Genomic DNA, 21,964 nt, shown 5'->3' on the forward strand with positions numbered 1-21,964 from the left:
CACACACACACACACACACACACACACACACACACACACACACAACAACACACTGCTGCTCGTATTATGAGTAAGGTAATACACATAAAAATTAAAGAACATCTCTTGGGTGGAAGATTATCCTTCCACTTGCCTCGCAAGATAGAGCATCGCAAAATTATCTCCCTACGTGTCCATGAGACATAAGAGAGAGAAGATACAGACATAAAAATCTGCTTCACGTCCTCTGTAATCTTTATGAAGCATGAAATAGTCACTCAAAAGCATATTATTAATGTTCATGTTAATCTGTTGTTGTTGTTTTTTCATAATACTGAAACAGACGATGATTAGGCAAGTCTGTCATCATCTGCAGGACTTACACTCCCTTGTGGAGCTTGACTTAGCTGCTGATCATGTTATTAAGGGCCACTGGAAGAGCTTAGGTCATTTAAATCCTACCCACTGTCAGATGGGGGTTCAAATGACTGTCTTTACTCAATGCATGGGTAAATCAGTTAATCTCTATGATTTCGCCATATGCCATTCCAGACACATTTTTTTCTGAGTGTATAATGACTGTAAGAAACTGTGTTTTCTTTCATAATACTGCCCCGGTGTGCACCCATACTGAGCCTTCAGCTCGATGTTTAAACCTTACCATTTCTTGTCATCACAAACATGTTATTGAGTGTGTGCCAGAAAAGCCAAAGAGTGGAGTGTTTTGAAGTTTTGACAGTTTTTAGCTTCAGATGTGTTGGGGTTTGGATTTGGGTTCATCTGTTGTCACTGCCTTTGCTGTGGCTACCAAAATAATCTAGACACTAAGTGAAGCTGAGGTGGTATAAACAACACAGCTGAGTGTGATAGCCTCAGACACCTGTCAGTCATGCAAACATGGCCAGAAACCCTTTCAGAACAACTGCTATTTTATAATCCGACTTAGGAAACCCCCCAAAAACAAACATTAAATTTCATTCATTTTCAAAGATGCTTCAAATATTATGGCTTCATTTATTTTGTTGTCTTACTTTGGATAAAGCCTTGGACAAAAACCTACAAAATTACATATAACAAATTACTGCAAAATGCATGAAATGTTCCACGTGGTATATCGTTCTTTTGAATCCTGTAAATGTTGATGTTGATATGAATGTTAACTTAGAAAGATACTGTATTATTTTTCTAGCTAATATTAAGTATTAGCTTAATATTACCTAGATATTACGCCCTTTTACTTGTTTCTTTTTTGCCTATTTGTCACATTTGTTTCAGATCATCAAACAAATGTAAATATTTGACAAAGTTAATACAAGGAAATAAAAAATACGGTTTTAAAATGATGATTTAATTTCTTAATGTAAAAAGTTATCCAAACCTAACTCGCCCTGTGTGCCTGCTACATCTAATTGGTTTTTGACACATTTGGCCACAAAAATTATAATCAAGCATTTGACTATTAATAAGTAGCAAAGAGTCTTTCACACTGCAGTGGAGGAAATTTGGGCCACTCTTCTTTGCAGAATTGTTTTGATTCATCCACATTGGAGGCTTTTTGAGTTTGAACAGCCTGTTTAAGGTAATGCATCTTATTTAGATTTAAGTCCAGACTTTAATTTGGCCACTACAAATCCTTCATTTTCTTTGTTTTTTGAGCTGTTTAGAGGTGGTGTGTTTCAGATCATTGTCCTGCTGCATAACCTAAATGTGCTTGAGCTTCAGGAAATGAACTAATGGCCTTTGAAATGAATGGGTCAATCAATCATGACAAGTTGTCTAGGTCCTGAAGCAGCAAAGCAGTCCCAGAACATAACACTACCACCACCGTGTTTGACTGTTGGTATATATTTTTTTAAATGAAATGCTGTAGTTTGACTCAAACCATCCAAAAAGTTTTTTGTCTTTTCAGTCCACAATATTTTCCCAATAGTGTTGTGTAGCAAGATGTTTTTGTCAAATTTAAGGTAAGTATTTGTGTTTATTTTGCTTTGTTCCTCATCAGTTTACATCTCTTTAGTGATTTAGGCAATTTCTTGATTCAGCAGGCTGGGGTGTAGCTAGTAAAATCAAACTTTCTAAAAGTGGGGCTAATCAGGGTGGGCAGTTACCTGTTCAAATAGACCAAAGTAGTTTTAGAAAGGCTTCTCTTAAAAAATTAAATCATAATTTAAAAATGAGATTTTGTATTTACTCAGGTTATCTTTGTCTAATATATAAATTTGATGATCTGAAACATTTAACTGTGAAAATTATACATAAAAAATCCCAAACAAACTAAGAAATCATGATGAAGTAAAGCTATACTTTACAGCTTATAATCTATACTGTCACGTGACCGGGTGGCCGGTACTGAACAGGACTCAGGTGCAGAAACCCAGAGCGGAGACAGCAGATGATGCAACAATTTATTAGGTTTAAGTGCAAGAGAAAAACGTGGCAAAGACAAAAAAACAACGAGACGTGGAGTCTTGGTGCGACGTGGCCTGGGGAACGTGGCTATGGCGAGGGAATGAGGCCTGAGATGCGGAACGGAGCTGAGTGGGGAACAGTCACACTGAAGGAAGAGGATATAGGAGTTAGGTAGGTAGTGAAGGCAGCTCTGCAGTGGCCAGTTGTAAGAGCAGCAATTCTTACTTGCAGTTAGGGACCTGGAGTGTTGAGAGGGGGGTGATGAAGATCCAGGGGAGGCTGAGTGGCGTGGAAAAGCTGGCCTGAGATCCGGGGCTTCAGATGGAGTGTGATGGCAGGAGGGCAGGCAGGTGAGGCACAGAGAGATTTCCAGAATGATTACTAGGTATCCTGAGTCCAGAGGTGGAGTGTGAGCCAAGGTGGATACAGCAACTGTAGCACAAGAGAGTCGTGTTAACAGGATGAATCACAGCAAGAACTTAACGTATACGGCCTGTTACCAACATGTGTTGATGACGAACTGGCAGTGAATGAACATCAACGTGTGGTTTAAATCCCTCTGGCTTGATTGCCTGCAATAGGCTCCAGGTGTGCGGGAGCTGGAGTTGGCCCTGCCCAGGGGCGGATCCCAGGTCAGTTCAGGAGCCTTATGGAAATTCCAGCCACCCACCGCAGACCATGACAAACTAAATCATACTGTGATATTTTTAAGTTCTCTGTAGAACATGTGAATAACAGCTTTCTGTTGTTAGATGTATCAGTTTATCTAGCACCACTTAACTAACATCTAACTGGGAAATTTCTAACGGTCTTAGTACAATAACATTAGCTAGTGCTGCAGCCTGCCTTTTATTTCAAGTGAATTTGCAGATGTTAGTATATCAGGGAGTAGAAATTATTATTAGGCAAATGAGTATTTTGTCCACATCATCCTCTTCATGCATGTTGTCTTACTCCAAGCTGTATAGGCTCGAAAGCCTACTACCAATTAAGCATATTAGGTGATGTGCATCTCTGTAATGAGAAGGGGTGTGGTCTAATGACATCAACACCCTATATCAGGTGTGCATAATTATTAGGCAACGTCCTTTCCTTTGGCAAAATGGGTCAAAAGAAGGACTTGACAGGCTCAGAAAAGTCAAAAATAGTGAGATATCTTGCAGAGGGATGCAGCAGTCTCAAAATTGCAAAGCTTCTGAAGCGTGATCATCGAACAATCAAGCGTTTCATTCAAAATAGTCAACAGGGTCGCAAGAAGCGTGTGGAAAAACCAAGGCGCAAAATAACTGCCCATGAACTGAGAAAAGTCAAGCGTGCAGCTGCCAAGATGCCACTTGCCACCAGTTTGGCCATATTTCAGAGCTGCAACATCACTGGAGTGCCCAAAAGCACAAGGTGTGCAATACTCAGAGACATGGCCAAGGTAAGAAAGGCTGAAAGACGACCACCACTGAACAAGACACACAAGCTGAAACGTCAAGACTGGGCCAAGAAATATCTCAAGACTGGTTTTTCTAAGGTTTTATGGACTGATGAAATGAGAGTGAGTCTTGATGGGCCAGATGGATGGGCCCGTGGCTGGATTGGTAAAGGGCAGAGAGCTCCAGTCCGACTCAGACGCCAGCAAGGTGGAGGTGGAGTACTGGTTTGGGCTGGTATCATCAAAGATGAGCTTGTGGGGCCTTTTCGGGTTGAGGATGGAGTCAAGCTCAACTCCCAGTCCTACTGCCAGTTTCTGGAAGACACCTTCTTCAAGCAGTGGTACAGGAAGAAGTCTGCATCCTTCAAGAAAAACATGATTTTCATGCAGGACAATGCTCCATCACACGCGTCCAAGTACTCCACAGCGTGGCTGGCAAGAAAGGGTATAAAAGAAGAAAAACTAATGACATGGCCACCTTGTTCACCTGATCTGAACCCCATTGAGAACCTGTGGTCCATCATCAAATGTGAGATTTACAAGGAGGGAAAACAGTACACCTCTCTGAACAGTGTCTGGGAGGCTGTGGTTGCTGCTGCACGCAATGTTGATGGTGAACAGATCAAAACACTGACAGAATCCATGGATGGCAGGCTTTTGAGTGTCCTTGCAAAGAAAGGTGGCTATATTGGTCGCTGATTTGTTTTTGTTTTGTTTTTGAATGTCAGAAATGTATATTTGTGAATGTGGAGATGTTATATTGGTTTCACTGGTAAAAATAAATAATTGAAATGGGTATATATTTGTTTTTTGTTAAGTTGCCTAATAATTATGCACAGTAATAGTCACCTGCACACACAGATATCCCCCTAAAATAGCTAAAACTAAAAACAAACTAAAAACTACTTCCAAAAACATTCAGCTTTGATATTAATGAGTTTTTTGGGTTCATTGAGAACATGGTTGTTGTTCAATAATAAAATTATTCCTCAAAAATACAACTTTCCTAATAATTCTGCACTCCCTGTAGTGACATGCAAAGCTAAAAATAAACAAATATGGATAACTTTGTTTGCTAATCTTAACAAAAGTATTATTAACAAAGCTCATTACTATAACATACATACAAGGTACAAACTCCTTGGCTACAAAATGAAGCCAAAGTTGTACACAGGGTTAATTTTAGTTGGGTTTTTTTGGCAACTCATCATTGTAAGTGATTTGATATTACCAGACCTCAACTCAGCCAACAGGACTCCACCCTGAGATCGTTCTCTCCATGGTGTTTGTGACTTTTGGATTCACCTGATAAATATCATGCTTCGTACTTCCACTTTAGTGAGTTAAACTCTTGAATGTTGTCATGTGTCACCTAGCATGAATGTGTGTGTTGCACCCACTGTTAATTCACCTTGCTAACCAAGCTTACTGGCATTAGCTGATAGCTTTGCACTCGCTCATTAAAGTCGGGTCACTTCTGGCATAATGGAAATAGCCAAAATAACAATGTTGAGTTTAAAAAAATGCAAAGTTCAAAATCTGTTAATGAGTTTATGGAGGCTACGCCCTTCCATTATTCAGTCTGTGACAGATTCCAAGACCCAGTGCATTTGTTACTATTTATTTCAACCGTCTTATTTTTTAGTGTATACATGATAATATAATGAAAAATGGCTTACTTTGCATCCGAAATTCCATACTATGCATTATATACTCAATATCCATATACAATTTAACACAGCTTTGACTGAAGATCTGCAGTTAAAAAATGAGATGTTACAATCAATGATACAGAGAGTTGTGCTGCCAGTAAGAGGTGTGTTTCCATGGTAACCCAACTTCATTTGAAATGAGCCGAGTGCTGATAAACAAAGTAGAATAAAAGTAGAATATGCCTGCAAATGTAAGTGGAAGCCATTTATTTGAAGGCAATTAGAATGAAACTACTGAAGCTGGATTTAAAAACATATTAACGGATTAGAACGATACCATACCTGGATCCTGTTTTCATGATCCTGTCCTTCCTATTAAAATTACATTCATCAAAGACTTTTTTCTCTGACAGGGGTACACATCAAATTTTAAAACTACCAATCAACCAACTGTTGATATTACTTTTAAAGACTCCAGTGCTCATAGTTTATCTGTATTTTTTCAGTTGCAAAACAACTGCTGATCCTGGTGCGCTCTGCTGTCGTTCCCCCGGGTGGAAACTGTTAAAAGTTAAAAGCAACTCAAAGCTGTAGAAAACTGCAGACAGTTCTAAAAATTGAAGCAGTTTGCATCATCTCTTTAAAGAGGATGAAAAAAAAAGTGCAGTATGATCAGAAACAGAGTTGTAGGGGAAACTGGACACATGCCACTGAAAGAGATTTATCTGCATTTTCCAGAGGACATGCAGGTTTTAAAAAATAAATAAATAAAATCTTATGTTTAGGGCAAGCTTCCAGGAAAGGTGTGATAGAAGGGCCAAGATGCTGGATATCATCTCCTGCCTCTCCATCCATCTGCTGCGGATCAGACCCACAGAAGGCAGCCAGAAAGCTCAATGTTCCACGTAATGGAAGCATGAGTTTCCCAACCGCTGGACAAAGCACTTGCAGCGCTGATTTCCTCAGCTCGCTTCACGCTTGCCTGAGCCTGAACACATGTGGAACCCGAAGGCACGGGTTGGTGGTGGGGGTGGGGGGGGCAAAACTGAACGGGAGGAGGAGAGGAGGGGAGATGCAAGAAAAGATCCAAAGTGTTTTGATTTGCGTCTACGCCGCGGTGTGTGGACGCATCAATCTGTCTCCTCTCTTTCTCACATTTCTTTCCCATCTCTCTAACTCACTGTCTCTCCTCCCCCCCACCACCACCAACACCACCCTCACTTTCTCTCCATCTCTCTCTCTTCAAGGTTACTCACTATTGTTGTCTCAGGCTGGAATCACTGCCCGCTTCTCTTCTTTTCTGTCGGACGACCATGTGAGGCTCTTGAACGTAAGTGCCTCTTTTGTTGCTTAATTCACTTTCTCCAGGACCAATCCTTTAGAGGCAATAGGTTTAGGGTCTTTTTCTTTCTTTCTTTCTTTCTTTCTTTCTTTTTTTTTTTTTTTTACCTCATAGCACATTCACAATAGGATGTCATACATCAGAGGGGTGGAGTGGGTCAGAATGGGGTGGGGGGCGGAGGTGGGGTGGTGGTGTTGGGGGCTTGATTCCTCCATGTGGTCTAAGCGTGGCAGTTGAATGCACGTGCATGCTGATGTTATTGTTTTAAAGTGGCATTTTTGATTTTTTTGGTTCCACTTTGGTTTGTGCCTGTTTGAGTAGCTTTGTATTGCCTGTGAACTTGACATGCTTTAGTGTAGCACTGATTTACTGCGAGTATTGCACTTATTTAGACAAGAATAAAAGGCAAGTATGAGAACACAAAAAAACCAAACTTAATAAAAATGTACCTGTAACAGAATTATTTAAATAAAAGATAACTGCTAATTAGGGATTTAAGTGGATTATTAACTTGTGTAATCCTATACAATAAAAAAATTTGATGAAAGTTGATAAAGACCATATTTTATTATTAGCTTATTAGCTGTACCCTGCATTTACCCAAAGAGGCCTTTGTTTATGTCATAATATCAGCCAATTTAGTCCCTTTTCTCCATGTATAAGAGCCAGTGGACAAATTGCTTGTTTGGACTCAATTATAATGGAAAACAATGTTCCACATTTGAACTGGATACCCTGTATGTATTATAATGCTAAATCTCCTGCTAGTCATTGTAATAGGTTTAGTTTGTAGGCTTCGTTAGTCTCTCTTGGACTCTGGGTATTACAAGTTAAAGATGCAGCTTCTGCTTTTGTTAAAAAAAAAAGCCCATCAGAGTACATATAGCACCGAATGAATGAAAGTCTTTGCTTTTCAAGGAATTATTTAGATAGACAAGTCAAGCCAATGGGTCTTCTAGGTTCTAAATGTTGCTAATGCTAAATAATGTAAGCCATGATTGCAATGCAAAAGCAGTTATGTGTTCTATTGTGCTTGAACAGTTAGTTCCTTGGAATGAGTCACTGCGAACCTTTCTTCAAGCAGATTCTTCTGTAATGCGTTCTCCCACCCCGATGTGCATCACACGTAGTCACCCTTCTGCAAAGATTAAAAAGTACAGTTCAACTTGAAACTGATAAGTAGTTCAGCTTCCCTCAGGTCTGCATAAATTTGTGTAGACTTCAGCATTAAACAGCCTCTGATGTGTCACCGCAATGCAATGTGTCTGTAGGAAGGTGCAACAGAAAATTGATAATGAATAATACAAACAGTGCCCATACACAGCTATGAATTATAGACAGCTTTGCTAAGCTGAATGCTAAACACAGAAATCTGTAGTGAATGTGTGTTTACCTATGCTAATCTTTTGGTTGTATTTGTTATTGCCTGGTTTAGGCATTGGGGCTGAGTTGTTGGCACTGGGGTTAGGGTTAGGGTTTGAGGGTATGACCGGCATACAAACACACAGAGATGTTAACATTAAATAATGATGTAAAATGTATTCAGTTAGTAGGATTTCTCTGTGGGCGATTGAGCAAAGTATATCTACAGTTTACTACATTGCGAGATAAATGGAATCTGTTTTAACTGTGATCCAAAAACGACGTTAGCAATTCAGTTATATTCTCAAGAATTGTTTCTTTTGGGTGTTTTACATAATCTAAACATCTTCTGAGCTATAGTAGTAAACTGAAAGGCTGAAACCTTTCTTATAGACATTCTTTGACAATCACAAACGTTAGAATTGCTGAGATGATTCCCCACAAGAGCAGCTATACTCTCTGTTCTTGAAGAATTGCATATTTTATTCAGTCAGAAGGCTCCAATGCTGCTCATCTTCTGTAGATGAGATTTTTGTGAGTTCTGCTAGTGTATTGACCTTTTACTTCAAGAAGGATGAAATGTGTCATTGTTCATTTCTAACTGAGCCAACAGCGTTCTGTGGCTATTACTGCTTTGGTTGTGGAAGTAGTTGTATTTCATAACATTCCTACTATCTCCCTCCCCCATTATAGATGCCATGCACTCAATTCCCTTATCAGTGCTGACATGGGGAGAGGGAGGTGCTGGTGAATGCAGCAGGATGTGACAGTTGCATACCTGGAGCTAGTAGCGCTGAAGTAAAATGAGGTGAAACCGTATGAGTTAGGTTTGGATACGTGACACAAACCTGGAGCAAACGTGTGACTTTCCTGGCTTGTCACAGTGAAGTGTACAAGTATTGGGAGAAAACCCAAGATGGCAAGTGAGTGAATTAAAAAGTAGAGGCATTTGCGTTTTTGCCATAGGTAAAATGAAACCAAAGATGAAAAAGTGCAGTTCTTCATTTGGACACTTCCGGGTAATTCTGAAAGTGTAAGAGGTCTCTCCATATTGCTAATTTCCACCTTCATGACAACTGGACTAGTAGTGAATTTTTTTATTAGTCACCCATTTCGATTAAGGCTGAAAGTTTAAATTAGTATTGATTGGTGTCTTTGTGTTTTGACTGACAAGTAAATGCCAAAGCTTGTGAATTTAGCTAGTAGCTAATGTTGCACCTCCCCTAATTTGAATCACTGAACTAAACCATGCTTTTGGTATTAATGCCTTTTAGAACATTATTAATGAAATTATGCAGTAAGGGATGTGACTTTCTGTAAAACACAGCAGTTTTGGTGAGTGGTGAATGAACCCCTAGAATTCTGTTTCTCTAAGACTTTAGTCACACAGACTTAGAGGCCAGCTAGCGAACATCTAGCAAGAACCAGTGAGAGAATAATGAGAGAATAAAGTGTATTCTTTGACTGGTTGCGAGTGATTGCTACAGATTCTGGCAGCTGCTGTGAAACTGAGCGCTAAAGGCCTGTTCAAACAGTGCTAGAGGCCTATCAGATACCCATTGGTAAATGCTGGGTAATAGGGAAGAGTGTGTTCTGTAGTTGGTTTCTAGAGATTGCTGGCAGTCGCTAGCATGGAATTGATGTCAAAGAGTTATGCAATGCTACACCAAAAGCCTCCATGCAGTTGCACTGGTTAAAAATATTGAAATAATTTGGTTGTAGTTTATGTTGCACTCTTTCAAGTTTTGCAAGTGCTTGGAGTGTAAAGTTTGTATTTGCAGATATACAAACTGTGGGCAAGAACAGTAAACTGCTAGCAGCCAATCTCTCTTTGCAACGAATTTCAGTCAGCATCAGCCAGCAACCACTCACAGCCTGTCAGGGAATATACATTTGTGTCCCATGATTTGTCCAGTGCTTGCAATCAAAACCTTATAGCGTTACCTGATAACTTTCCTGGTTGCTAACCTTTCTACACGTTTCATTTTGGGCTGCAAAACACACACACAAAAAATCAAAGCAAAAGAACACAAAACCAGTCATAATGCTAAAGTTGAGGTTTAAAAGCTTGAATCTATGAACCAATGGGTGATATTTATCTCTTGTATATATGTTTTCTGGAGGTTGTAACAGTCTGCTATATTGCTATATTCCGCTACAGTTTCTGGTTTTTCTGTCAGAAACAGATTTTTTTTTACTATGAAAATATAAAATAAACAGTTGAATATTACTTTAATGTGGCATGAAACTCTCTAAAATATTTCTCCTTTTGAAGTTTAATTTTGACACACTCTTTGCCATATTTGGAACCCAGCAGGGTCTCATGCTAGAAGGCCTTGGCATCAGCGACTGCCAGTGTGTCCAATCTTTTCATGCCCAGCCAAACCCCCCACATTCCAGCTATAAAATCCCATCCATCTTGGCATTCATGTTTCAGCTCCCCAACAGCAGAATACTGGCTCATAGCCACCTCCTTGTCTTACACTAAAGCTCAAGAAGATCAGTTTGAATAAAGAGAGAAGACAGAGGCTTGAGTTTGAGGAGAATTAGGAGGGAGGTTAAATGCAAGTAGAAGCATTTTATTTGTAGTGGCCCCCTTTATTCACCCTGAGGATACGGGACAGGATGAAAGGATTGGTTTGTTCTACGAGTGACCAAACATGGCACTTGAATGTTTATCTGCATAACGACAAAGCTAAGACGAGCCAAAGACACTTAGTAATGAGATGGACTGCGAATTACAGTCAAGTGTCCTGTTCTGTTCCGTCACTGTTTAACAGCTTTTGCTTGCCTGCAGCTTTGGCTGTGTTTGCTATTGTCATGTAATGGCTGGCTCAAATACAAGATGTATTGAGAGAGGATGAATCATAAAGTTTTACTATTGTTAAATAAGCTAGGAACCTTCTATAGATAGCATTATCTCTTTGAGAACATCCACAGAAAGTGACTTTAAACAATTGTTAATCTGGAAACTAGGGTTCGTATCCTGTTTGGGAACTTTATGTTTCACACTGTAATTTGCATTGATTTTATGTACCATTTAGTTTCAGTTTAACTTGTTGTTTGGTTGGGTTTAGATTTACTGCTTGGTTACATTTACTGAAAAAGTTTTGGGGTTGAAATGTGACCCAAGAGATCTTCACAAAGCATTTGTTGGATCCATCTGCAAAACAGGTAATGCTTAAAAACTGGGGTACTAGCTGTAGTCAACCACTGTCTTCTCTGTTTCACTTCATCCCATTCATGTCACTATACCAGACCTGACCACTGTGGTTCTGCTGTTGTTGCCTCTCAGAGTATTTTTAATGTAATTATCAAAAAATACAGCTTGCTGTAAGATCATTTGCAGGCTTGTCTGTATGTTGCACCAGTACAGTTTATGGATGCAACAGGGTGGAAAACATGGCATCAAGTTCACAGGGAGCATATTCGTTCTAATCAGCCAGTCACACGGCAGAAACCCAGTCCATTTAAGAATGTGGACATGGTCAAGCCAACCTGCTGAAGTTCATTCCGAGTACCAGAATCGGTAAACAGGGCGATCTGAATGACTTTGAACTTTTGGTTCATGCTGCCAAACACACTGGTCGGAGTATTTCTAAAACTACTGGGATTTTCCAGCACAGCTACATCTAGGGTTTACAGATAACAGACCAAAAAAGACAGACACATTCAGTAAAAATGACTTGTTCATGGCAGAGTTCAGAGGAGAATGGTCAGACTACTTTGAGCTAATGCATGGAAGGTAACAGTAACTCAAATAACTATTTTGTGCAACCAAGGTATGCAGAAGAGCATCTCAGGTGCTACAGTAGCAGAAGACCACACCAGGAGCCACTCCTAGCTAAGAAAATGAATTTTTAATCATGTATTTGTATATTTACTTGTGTTCTTGGCCAGTCTCTCAGGCGTAAGCTTTATTGCATAGTTCTGTGCATCACTTTGTGCTTTTTCTGCTAATAAAAACATAACAAACAGGCACCAGGTGAGAATTCAACACATCTACTGCAATATAATGCAGTCAGGCTCTCAGGTATTCTGTATTGCTTTCACATAATTACAATAGTCTTAGCTTTCCTCAAGTAACACTGTCCCTGCACCCATTCTGATATGATTTCTTGTCCATTTTGTTCGTAGTACTTGCCTGCGTCCAGACAAGACAGTCACAGTGGACAGCCTGACAAACAAAAACTCTTTCTAGAAGCAATTCTGGCTTCTTGTCAGTGATTCTGAAACATCACTGCGCATTCATCTCGCAATTATGCTGAAGTATTATCAAAATAAACTATAATTTCAATGTTCACCAGGACATGAAAAGTGCATGTATGGAACCAGCAGTCCAAAAACCTCTGTGGTAGCCTTTTCCCCCTTCATTTTAAATAAAATGAGAATAAAATAAAATAAAAGAGACCGTGTAAATACCAACAGAAAGTAATTCGGAGTGACTCCAGCAGTACCTGACACTGTTTGTCTTGTCTAGTTTACCAAGTCTTTGTGCCTGTGCATTTTAGTATGCCATTGATTAGCACTGCAACACTGTGCGCATACTGCTGCCAGCATTAATTGGCTCTTTGATCAGCTGAAGCTCGGAGTCGGTGTCTGGACTACAAGTAGAAGGGGGTCGATGTGTCCTCATGGAGAATTCATAAACTTGCAGAGGGGTGCAGAAGTAGCCATTCTCCGAGCATAAAAAGAGCAGCTGAACATTAAAGAAAAATATGGTCAGAAACAGGCAGTATTATCACTGTATCCTGATATCACATTGTGGATTTTGGTTAAAAGGTCCCCCAACTTTTAGGAGAGCCAGTATTCAACTGTAGAGTTCTGATTTGTAAGTAAAACAGTGAGAGAGCCAGTGTATATATTTCTCAGTGAAAACAAATATTTAAATATATTTAAATATTTATTTAAATTATTCATTACTCATTACTATAAATTCATTACTATGAATGAAGAATAACCCGTGGGTGGATGGAGATTACTGTCACAGTGAAATCTGAACATTGTGGTGTACCCGCCAATTCATTGTCAATACGACAACCAATAATGTAAGAATAACAAAGGATTACACTGTCCAAACACAAAACCCATTCCAGAGACTTGCGACTCAGATTTCATTTTGTTTGGTCTGCATTAGGGGAAAACCAGAATAGGAATGTGACTAGTCAACAGTATCACAGTCATGTAGGAGCCAAGCTATGTTGGAAAAATGCAGCAGAACGAAAGAAAAAGTTTGCTCTAGTTCAACATCCCTTCCCTGCACTGGAAAGGTCTCTCAAATTGTATTGTATTGGCTAATACACTGTACAATACATTAATGCATTTGTGCATCTTTACACCCTTGACAACAAACACATTTTAACACTGTTTAAACCACCAATGCCCGCAAATTATCAGGATGGTCTTTTTTTATGTGGGGGTGTCTTTCTCTGCTGGATGCTGATGTGGGACCAGTTTGTGACACCAGTGTTCTTTGCTCCAAAAAGGAGCTGTGTCAAGTAGTACTCCCTATGCAGCCTAATTTTGTCTTTACAGGTTCATCCGTGTCACACAGTGCTGAGAATTTCTTGGATATTAATTCACCTTATTATGATTTGCATTCATTAGCATGGCATACATGAATGCAAAAAGAATTATGGTGCATGTTTTCCTGAAATAAATTCAGTGAGGTTTATAAGTAATATTTAGAACTGTATTTTAGTGGGTCCTATCGATATGTAGGGTCTTCACCTTACAATATAAAGCATCTTGAGGGTACCGTTGTTGTGATTTGGTGCCTTGCAAGTGATTAAAAAAGATGCCTAGATATCAGCATAATATTGGTATCTGCTGATATCGACCCTTTTAACTGATATTGTGATTTTGACCTGTTAGCAAATAATGTTAAAATAAAGAAAATACTTTTTTTGTTTTTTTAAGAAAATGACCTCCCTGATTCAAATATCCCCCCCCCCAAAAAAAGACAAGACAATAAACTGAACAAAATAACACTTCCTATATCCCCAGAAATTGCCACTGATCCTGTGGAAATACTAGCCCGTATTTAAGCTCGTAATAGACCTTTGAGTGTTGCCTGACAGTAAGAAGGTCTTGGCTGCAACCTTTTCTCTGGGTCCTCCACCTTCCTTCCACAGTCCAGAGACATGCAGTTAGTGATTAATCGAAATTGCCCAAAGGTGTGATTTTGAATGTGAAGGCTTGTTCTGTGTGTTAGCCTCGTGACTGCTTATCCAATATACCTGTCCAAGGTGTAATTGAATATTTTAATGGTTTCCTTTTTCCTGTCCAAAGTGTACCCAGCTCTTCACATAATCTCAGCTGGGATAAGCTACAGACCCCAAACCTAGTTGGACAACAATTAAAGAAAGCAGATTGATATGTAAAGTTCTCACTTTTAAAAAAATCTGTGTGACAATTAGGTATTTTCTACCAACAATCAAGAGCCACAAACAAAAAAGTTGGCACCACCATGGGATGAAAGATTTGATGGGCCCACTTACATCAGTGGCTACTGGGAGGGGCTACCAGTGATCGCAAGACACAAACCACAACTTTTGTCAACAATCCTACATAATGATCTCCAACCAATAATGGAAACATGTCCTGGTTCTCAGGAACAAGACAATAAACAGGGATGAACAAATTCAGCTTTGAATGACTCCATTCCCCTCACCACCCAACCAATCACAACAGATGGAGCCCCTCCCTGACCCTTGTTCTGAAAGAGGTTTCTTCCTGTTAAAAGTTTTTTTTCTTGCCCCTGTTACCAAGTGCTTGCTCACGGGGATCGTCTGACCGTCGTAGTTTTCTGTATTATTGTCTTTACTTTGCAATATGAACCACCTTGAGATGACTTTTGTTGTGATTTGGTGCTACAAAACTGAATTGAATTTTTGTGAGGTACTCAATCTATAAGTCGATTTGTATTAATGGGAGGTGATGCTTCTTCCAAGCAAGAGTCAAACACTTGAAAAAAACACTTTCTTTTAGCGTCACAGCTGAGAATGGATTTCTTTTGTGCAAACAGATAACATGAACTGAGATATACAAAACTGTGCATTCCAAGGGATGCAGTGCTGCTATTGGCTTATAGATTGACATGTTTGGGTGGGTTTTTTGGATAGTGGCAACAAAACACACACACACACATACATAAGTAGTCCCACAGTGTCTCTCTGTAAGCTTTGGAAAAGTGCTGCGGGTGGTTTATTGATTAAACCTCTGAGGTCAGTGTGTATGTGCTGGTGTGAGTTTGTGAGATTGGCCCTGCGTGTCTGTGGCTGGCACTATTTATCTCTGCTGATGTTAGAAGAATAGAGACAAGGTGTTGGCCCAGCCTGAGGGGACAGCTCCAGCACGATAGAGAAACAAGACACGTAGAGAGGGCAGGCAACCATGTTGGAAGCAAATGTCATTCGCTTTAAGAAGCATCGTCCCCTGGGATGCACCTGCATGCGCAAACAAAAACCTCCCGTTTATCTCCCTGTCTGAATAATGCATTCGAAGTGACTTAAATAGGTGGGTCTGTCTCTGTCCAGCTTCCCCATAAACAGCTGAAAAGCAAAGGGACCAAAGTCACGTTCTTATTTTATGTGGACAGGTTTTTGGTTCATTGATTTACTTCTACAATCTAAAAAAATCCAAATATTCCTTATGTGTCTAAGCGAATCCCTCAAACACAGAACTGGAATAGGCTATAGTCTCTGATAATTCTGCAATTCCTTATCCATTAGGCAGATGATCAACTGTGATGCCCCCTTAAAGCAGCAGTAGAAGATTATATATTACTCATTTGCAAGAAAATATGTTTGGTTACTTTCATTTTGGCAGCAGAAGGTGGGGCATAATGTGCACATATGTGTCTGCATTTCCACGAGTAATAGAGTAAATAAGTACCTGCAGCAGTTTACAATGCCTTGCTATTGCACCAATCATCATTCATCAAAAGACCGAGAGATGAAATGGCAACACAAATAAAGTAAAATCCATCTCTCTTTATTGGAACTCCATATTGTTATTGTTGCACTCTGCTGGAGCAACTTTGGAGAATTAACTGTTCAAAATCTCTCTTATTTATCTGATTCTGGCCCTCGCTGTCAACCATTGGACATGTGAAACAAGCAAACATTAGCTCCTCTCGCTTTAGGGTAACTTTCTGATTGGTTGAGCCTCAAAAAGAAGGTTTGGAGAGCAAGTGGTGTCTTTGCACCAGACAGGGAGTATTTAGAGCAGCCTGAAGGCTGAACTTTAAGCTTTAGGCTCACGAGCATCACCTCATTATTTGAACCCCCCACCATCATGTCAGTTCCACTTTAATAGCAATTCAAAATTTATTCACAAGCAAACACGATTAACAAATGTTGTATACTTCTCTTTAAATTTTAAAAGGCAGAACAAACTTGTGTGTTTACATTTTGATCACATATCGTGCCTTGAAGCTGTAAACATTGTCAAAAATATATTTAGGATTTATTAAAGCCCAGACGACTTAATTAATAATTCAGCCCATTAATGATCCAACTGAGAGCATCATTTATTCCATTCATAATTAATCACTGTCTCATACTGCCATGCTGCCATCACATTGTTTAAGGCCCCCCCACCTTCCTCCATACAAAATGCATGCTCTTTGATTAATGTTCCAGCTTTCGATTCCTCTCACTGACTCTATTTCATAGTCATCTGCATCCCCAGCTAGCATCTTGGATTCTTTTTATTGCCATAGAAGATGTGTACTTTTTTATGCGGTATGAGCAAAGCGAGTTGTTCCCGATGTGTGTGCGCGCGCAAATGTGTGCTCTTCCTGTCACAGGCGATGGCAGTCCCATAAATCAGAGTATTTTCTCACTGTTGGGTGGACTATAGTACATTAACTATTGCATTACATTAACTACCACACACACATGAACACACACACATGTAATCACAGAGCAGCATTGCACTGCAGGGTACAAGAGCAAAGGGAGGTCGGAGAGCCTGACTTTCACTTATAACTTATTCATGCTTCACGCAGTCATTCGGCACACCTGTGAAAAAGTCCATTTTTTTCACAGTGGGAATGCTCAGCTAAAGAAGCCTTTGACTTTAAAATGACAACTTGCTCCTCAATCATCTCCACATAGAATTTCCTATGACCTCTGTTAGGTCTTCAAATGATGGGAGCTGCAATTTTTTATTTATTTATTTATTTTTAACCCAAAGTAAGGTGTGCACTTCTGTGCTCACAGTCGGTATCAGTGCTCCAGCTGGTGTGATGTCATAGTTGGCTGATTGAATCATTGGCCAGTCTGGAGAGAGTCATCTTGCATGATATGCAGTTACACTTTCAATCTGTCCATCATGTTTTTATTATTTTTTTTGCAGTTTTCTTTAACTTTACTCCAAGTAGTTTTTATTCCAGTTGAGGTTTCCTAATTAATGCATCTATGAACTTTGTCTGGGTAGTTTCTGTAAAGTTGCAAATGTTTTTATAAAACTTAACAGATGCAGTTTGCATCATTTAATGACCCTTTACAGCATACTTCATAATTTCCATCCAAGTAATACAATACTTGTTTTAAAGAATTTATAAGTAGACAATAATATACACAGTGGTTCCATCTGAAATCACCAATCAGTCACATGATCACATCTCATGGAAGTAGTAACCAATCAAAACCATCTGTTAGATTGATAATGTCAAACTCATTTTACATCAGGGGCCACACGCAACCCATCGTAAGTGGGCCAAACCACTGAAACCACCCTTTCTGTCACTGTGAAGATATTTAACTACACTTTTAAATTCCTGAGATATCTTAATATAAGAAAAAAGAAGTGCAGCTTTAACAGCATTTCTGAGTTTTTCCACATATCCAAGAAATGCTGCTGTGGAAAATGAAATAAATCTGTTAGCATGAATAAATAAATGTGTAAAATTACAGAAAAAAAGTTCTGGTAGCGCCCCGGTAATTACTAAACTGAACATTTTTGTTAATTGTTTTTTTATTTATTTTACTGTGGACCCAGTGGGAAAATTCACAATGCAGGAACACCAGCAACACTTGAGGGAAGATGAACAACTTTAATAATTGACCAACGCGTTTCGGCTTCTTTCTTAAGCTCCATAATCTTGTGATGGATATTCCTTTTGCAAGATGGAAAAAGCTATCCTAATAGTTCACAGGTTGTATAATCCAATATATTTAATATTTAGTAAATGTACCTAGAGTAAATATACTCATGAAATGACTCTTTGCATGTTATTCCTGCAGCTGTTGATAGTTTTATTTAATTACATTGCTCAGTGCTTGATCTACAGGGTGGGCCATTTATATGGATACACCGTAATAAAATGGGAGTGGTTGGTGATATTAAAGTCTTGTTTATGGCACATTAGTATATGTGAGGGGGCAAACTCCTCAAGATGGGTGGTGACCATGGTGGCCATTTAGAAGTCGGCCATCTTGGATAGAACTTTTGTTTTTTTCAAATAGGAAGAGGGCCATGTGACACATCAAACTTATTGGTAATGTCACAAGAAAAACAATGGTGTGCTTGGTTTCAACGTAACTTTATTCTTTCATGAGTTATTTACAAGTTTCTGACCACTTATAAAATGTGTTCAGTGTGCTGCCCATTGTGTTGGATTGTCAATGCAACACTCTTCTCCCACTCTTCACATACTGATAGCAACACCACAGGAGAAATGCCAGCACAGGCATCCAGTATCCGTAGTTTCAGGTGCTGCACATCTTCTAGACGGCAATGGTGGTAAAGCTTAGCCTTGGTTTATTATTTACTTCTTAGTACTACCTCCAGATGTGGTAATTTCTGGCCCCATCTGGATGCCACTGAGATAAATGTGGAGTCCAAAACCGGTAGGTGGTCTGTCTATCTTTTATATACAGTCTATGCTTAAAAGGCAATTAGGGCTGTCTCGTCAGTTATGTTGGACCCTGAGTGTTGATCTGAATTGCCAGGGGCTTTTACTGAACAACAGTATTTGACTGTTGAAATCTTTTTCATAAATATCACATTTGATAATCACCAACAAATACAAAATATAGCATATATTAAAATGTACCAGGGTTATAAACACGTAATTGCTACTGTCTCATGTCATCTATGGTAGCATAAAAAATGTATAAAATGTTATCAACACTAGTAATTTACCAGCTGCACTCTCAGTGCTTATGAGCCACTGACATTTGCTGTACTTTATCATCCAAGTTTGTAAAGACCGTCATTTACTGTAGAATGTGCGGTTCATGAGTTATACAATGAGGCAAGGACGAATGGTGAGCTGAATGGGTGCGACATGCAAGTAGAGCATTATCGACGGATATGTTAATGTACTAATTAGAGGGTTACACGGGGGCATAATTAGGATTTTAGTTTGAAAAGCTCCGTGGTATTCAGCTGTGCTTGACAGGACAATAAAGGGAAAACACGCCGACCTTCCTCTCGGCCACAAACGGCAAATATCTTAAACTGGATTTCGTTTGTAGCCTGGGCTGAAAGGAAGGAGGAGTGAAGAGAATTTTTATGCCTCATCACACCCTCATCACACCCTCATTCAAGATGGCAGACACACTCTGCAGTACTCTTGCCCCCGTGTGAGAATTTTAATAGATAATGCAGCGATGCCTGAACAGAGAAACAAAGTTGGTTGTGCGTGACAGCGACCGCCTGAGAGCCGGCTAATGCTCACCAAGTGGTGCAGAATATCCAGTGACCTATTATGTGCAGCTGATGCTTTTTCCTCTTTAAACCTTCCCAAGTTGCATCTTGATCTAATAAAACTGGATTAGTATTAGTAATAGGAATATAAAAAAGAAAGGCAGAATGATCTGATCTTTTTTGCTCTTAGCTACTTAAAAAAAAGCAGGATGTTACTGACCCTTAAGCTGATTCATGAATCAGTAACAAATGGCTTAAAGATAGCCCCGTTTTATGGAGGTCTTCCACACAGTTTTCAGTGTCTCGGTTTATGAGAGCCTGGTCAAAAAACTGTCCAACTTTATTACGTTTGACAGAGTATTAACGCTGGATTGAGCCTTTAGGCAGGTCAGAGAAATACGCCTTAGCATCAGTGGTGCTGGGTATCATTTAAAATTTACTGATGTGAAAATGATGCTTATATTATGAAGCTCCCTGACTTCTTTTTTTTTATACAGGCCTTTATTCTGTGACTAGCATTATAAATTGAAATGACTTCCATTTGCTGATGATACGAGGTGCAGGCGAAAGCTCCGGTAAAGCCGAAGCTTTTTGACTTTGAGCTAAAATGATTTTGTCTTATATGCCAAGACAGATTTTCTTTTTTGCCCAGGCACAATGCATGCAGCACAGCCAGCTGTAACAAATAATGAAGTTGTGGTAGCCTGCTGGTAATAAGCAGCTCTTATTTATTCAAACTGTTGAACTGAAATGCTGAACTAAGATAAGACCGTTGGAGGCTATGAACCAAACCAGTGGTTTCGTTTTTTAGTTTTGTGGCTAAACTCCTAAAACGCTGTCAATCTTTTGTTCAAAATAAACATTTTTGACCTTTATTATTATTATTATTATTATTATTATTATTATTATTATTATTATTATTATTATTATTGTTTTAAAGATACAGACATTTCTTGTCTTAGTCTTTTTTTGGTGAAATTATGTGATGTCATAGCATGCCAGCTGGTACTGCAATGGGTTGAAGGCAAGCATCGGGGACGGGAGTCCTTCAGTGACAGTTTGAGGCCACACTGGGTCCGCTGACAGCTAATGATGATGCTGCCTGACACCCATATGTATGCATGTGTGCGAGTACACTTATGTGCACATGTCTATGTTTATCCCCGTTTGCCCGTGTGCAATACGGGTGCACATTCGTGTGCAGGCTTTTGGGGCATTTATGCTTGCACGCTTCTCTGTGCATAGGGGCATGTTTGCATTAGCCCAGATGATGTTCCAGTGGTGACAGAATGACCTTGAGCTCTAGCTGTTGGGTAATGTGCCAGATTTAGACAATGGATCTAGAAGAGAGGATGTTTAGTACCCCACATGAATAATGTGGAAAAGAACTGCTCTGAGTCTAATTTAACTGTAACCCTGTTTTTAATCACATCCAATGCCATGTCACGCTTGAAAGGAGATGTTCACAACTGCTCATGGTTCAGAGTTTATTACTCAGCCTGACCTCGGTTGTCTCATTCTTTTTTTGTTCAGAACACACAAACAGCGGGGAATCAAAATATTGTTGTATGTCAGGCTTGAGTTCATCCAGTTCACGTACACAAATAGACGTGAGTGCAGACTCACCTCTGATTCTGTGCTATCTGCTGATTCATGTTGTAAATGTGCAACATTCAGTATTCTTCTTGTTTCTCAAATCGTACATGTCCATATGTACTCTTGCTATTTTGAGTGAATGGGTACATTCATGTACATGCAGTGACATATGGGTATGTAAGTATAGTATGTAGACTGAGCACACATTTTTAGGAAGACCTGTTCAACTGCTCGTCAGCACCAATGTTTAATCAGCAACTGTTTAAGTTCAAACTGACCATCAGAAAGGGAAAGAAAAGCTGGTTTAAGGGACTTTGAAAGTGGAAGGATTTTTGGGCCTTGTTGGGCTGGTCTGAGTACAGGGTGGGCCATTTATATGGATACACCGTAATAACAATGGTTGGTGGGAATGGTTGGTGATATTAAAGCCTTGTTTGTGGCACGTTAGTATATGTGAGGGGGCAAACTCCTCAAGATGGGTGGTGACCATGGTGGCCATTTAGAAGTCGGCCATCTTGGATACAACTTTTGTTTTTTCAATAG

The 21,964-nt window shown here is 39.5% G+C and overlaps 1 protein-coding gene across 1 annotated transcript in view; it reads left to right on the forward strand.

Moving 5' to 3' along the window:
* Positions 1-6,559: 6,559 nt before the first annotated feature.
* The window catches only part of LOC102312483 (E3 ubiquitin-protein ligase Midline-1), a 92,357-nt gene continuing 76,952 nt past the window's right edge, over positions 6,560-21,964 (forward strand). Inside the window, exon 1 of the mRNA XM_005919967.3 lies at positions 6,560-6,790. The gene's annotated coding sequence lies outside the window, so the exon portion shown is untranslated. The remainder of the gene's footprint in view (positions 6,791-21,964) is intronic.

Source organism: Haplochromis burtoni, unplaced genomic scaffold, assembly GCF_018398535.1.
Source record: "Haplochromis burtoni strain Fernald_Lab_line unplaced genomic scaffold, NCSU_Asbu1 Contig_40, whole genome shotgun sequence".
NCBI lineage: Eukaryota > Metazoa > Chordata > Actinopteri > Cichliformes > Cichlidae > Haplochromis > Haplochromis burtoni.